This window comes from Physeter macrocephalus, chromosome 16 (assembly GCF_002837175.3).
Source record: "Physeter macrocephalus isolate SW-GA chromosome 16, ASM283717v5, whole genome shotgun sequence".
NCBI classification, from domain to species: Eukaryota; Metazoa; Chordata; class Mammalia; order Artiodactyla; family Physeteridae; genus Physeter; species Physeter macrocephalus.
Window position 1 is genome coordinate 43,356,839 of NC_041229.1, and position 3,298 is coordinate 43,360,136.

Here is a 3,298-nt window from a genome sequence, read left to right on the forward strand (position 1 = left end):
TTTCTTTATTTGAGGAGTGACTGTTAGTTTTTGAGGCACAGGACCCAAACCTAGAACAGTACACAAAGGTTGCAGCAGCCGTTCAGAATGCAATCCAGGGCTACCATGTCATCTATGACAAGAAAAAAGAGCTACTACCCAGACATCACTGGATCGTTTTTTCAAGAGGGGAGATAGAATTGAATCCAGCAAGGAACCAGAACCTGTGACATCGACATCAGGCATGAGTGAAATTGCAGCTTGCCCTCAGTCTCCTATTGCTGATGGTCCTTCAGCTCTACCATCTCCCACCTCTCTCTCCTCCAGTCAGTAACTCTTCTTGCCTGTTCACTCGATGCCAGTCCCTGTAGGCCAGCTGTTGGACTGTACTACTGTACTTTTCATGGTACTGTACTGTAAGATTAAAAATGGTTTCTTTATTTTTTGTGTTTTTTTTTTATGTATTATTTTTGTGAAAAGTATTATAAACCTATTACAGGACAGTACTGTATAGCCGTTTGTGTTAGTTGGGTACCTAGGCTAACTTTGTTGGACTTATGAACAAATTGGACGTATGAACGTACTCTCAGAATGGAATTCATTCATATGTAGAGGACTTACTATATTAGAAAAATTTTAAAATAGAGTCTTTTATATTATTAAGTAATGGTAACTCAAAGATAAAATAAATAGTAGACATAAATAAGAGAAAATTTTGACCTATAAAAAAGGCTTTTTATTTTTATATTTTTAGAAGAGATAGATTTGGTACTTGTAAAGTAGATAATTCCTATTTGGATATTTTCCATGATATAATTCATAACTTGTTTTATGAACATTTATCTTGTGTCCTTCTCAAAGAAAACAAAGTGTACAATGGACAAAAAATAAGGTCAACATGATATATGAAGAAGCAAAATAAACATCATAAGGAAATATCAATATTCCTTTAACAATCAATCACTAATAATATGTCAGCAAGCATGAGGTCATCTTTAACTTGGCAGTTCAAAGGAAACAGATCATTTAAGTAAGGAAGGCAGTCTTACTAAATTCAACACACCTATCAACAGTTGCTTGACTATTTCACAAAACTGAAAAACAGCTGCATAAGATAAATGCATAAAAAACTACAGCATGAAAATTAAAATACTAGTCTCCCAAAATTGCTTTGGACTGAATCTTCAATCAGATTTAACAAACTGAATTTTTTAAAACAAATTTCTTTATATTTATTTTTGGCTGTGTTGGGTCTTCGTTGCTGCACACAGGCTTTCTCTAGTCACGGCGAGTGGGGGCTACTCTTCATTGCAGTGCGTGGGCTTCTCATTGTGGGGGCTTCTCTTGTTGTGGAGCACGGGCTCTAGGCACGTGGGCCTCAAAAGCTGTGGCACACAGGCTCAGTAGTTGTGGCACACGAGCTTAGTTGCTCCACGGCATGTGGGATCTTCCTGGACCAGGGCTTGAACGTGTGTCCCCTGCATTGGCAGGTGGATTCTTAACCATTGGGCCACCAGGGAAGTCCAAAATCTTAATTTTTAATCAACTATTATATTTTACTTTTCAAAGTAAAGAATTTGTCTTTAAATGGAAGAAACCTTCTTATCTTAGTCTTCTTAGAAGTAGACTCTTTTTGAGGGGAGAGGAAAGTTATTTTCATTCTGAATACCACAAAATACATATAGAAACATATAAATGAAAACATTTTTCAGGCATGATGTATATATGAATTTAATTATTTTCCCATAGATGTACATACTCTGCATTGGCCCTTATGTGTCTGTGAGAAAGAGATGAACTACAATTCTTCCAACCATTTAAATAATTATTAGCTATAAAAAAAATCACAGTAATAAAACTTATTCTTCTTTTATCATAATGTCATCATAGGTCTCCAAGGAGAAAGTTGGGAACTATTTAAATGAATAATTAATTTCATGAGAAATTGGTAAAAAATTAAAAAAAGAGGAGGTTGAATTTTGAGTGATAGATGAGTCTTCAGGTTTAAAGAGAGAAAGCATGGAGGATAGAATGATTCTAAAGTCTTTAATATTTCATTAACTAGTATCTTCTTCAAGTAATTTATTGTATCTGAAAATTGGGGAGGAGGGAGAATAAAAAAATACATTGGAAGAAAAAGTATTCCTTCAAATCTCCAGCTCAATATATATGTAATTGATTTTTAAAAAGTCAAGTTAACCTGACTTTTCCAATTGCTTTAGAGTTGCATCCAAGTGCCACCACAAGCATTCTAAAGAGAACTTCTGGGAGGGTTAACTGAGAGAAATAGATACCATCAACCCTCCTGGTACCCCTCAAGACTATATGAGAAGTCCATGTATCTTTGGGACCTGTCAGCTGTGGCACTCTCCCTTCTTAGCCATGGAAGAGCATATTCTCATTTATTGTCAAAGCTGTCACCATTTAATTGGTATCAGATTCTGACTTGTACAAGTAACATTCTTCACTTCAAAAACCCGGAGGGTACTGGGTTGTTGGGCAAACACGTAACCACTGTTCAAATGTTTCTAGGAAACTGAACTAATTGTTCCAATGGATGATGAAAAACAACAAGATATCAAGAAATCCAAAGCGACATGTGTGAAGTCTTATTTAGCATCCTGCAGCACACTGCCAAACGTGATTTTAAATCTCAAGTATGGTATTTAAGTGGAGAATAAATGAGTGCTTCCTTGCTATATATACATTTAAAAAGACTATATGAGGAAAAAAAGGAAATAAAAGGGTCCATGAATAGAGTTGTAGGAAGTATAGATATCCTAGTAAAATTTTACATCCTTCCTTCACAAAGGAAGGATAAACGTTGCTCCTCTCATTCCAATAAGGAGGTTCCCAGAGAACTATTTATAGAGATTGGGGTTCACTCAAGAAGACAAGATGGGCATCCCCTTGTCTAGGTGGACATCTGCCTATGGCCCTCAAGATCATTTGTGAAGAAGGAAGAGAGAGTGGAGAGATTATACAAAGTGAAAAGTGGAGACAGCAGTGAGACACGCAACATTTAAACTCTTTGGCATGATAAGGGGGTGGGAATTTCCCATGAGCCAGATAAGGAGGTAAATCAGCTTCAGTAACCACCTCAGAAGCTGGTTCCAGCAACAACAGAAATGATATACTGCGGGGAAAGAGAACTCAAGGAAGGTGTGAAGAGAATGGCTTCCACATTATGAAGCTGTTCAGTGGGAAAACCTACAAAATCTGTGATGACCTCACACGTTCCACATGAAAGAGTCACCATTTAAATGCTGGCCATACCCATCTCATTGAAAACCAAAAAGATTACAAAGGCACCAATTAA

The 3,298-nt window shown here is 36.6% G+C and overlaps 1 non-coding gene across 1 annotated transcript; it reads left to right on the top strand.

The window, feature by feature from the left end:
- The first annotated feature begins 2,311 nt into the window (after positions 1–2,311).
- On the top strand, positions 2,312–2,442 carry LOC112067003 (small nucleolar RNA SNORA24). The gene has a single exon (XR_002893021.1). It is a non-coding gene; the product is annotated as a small nucleolar RNA SNORA24 (small nucleolar RNA).
- The last annotated feature ends 856 nt before the right edge of the window (positions 2,443–3,298 follow it).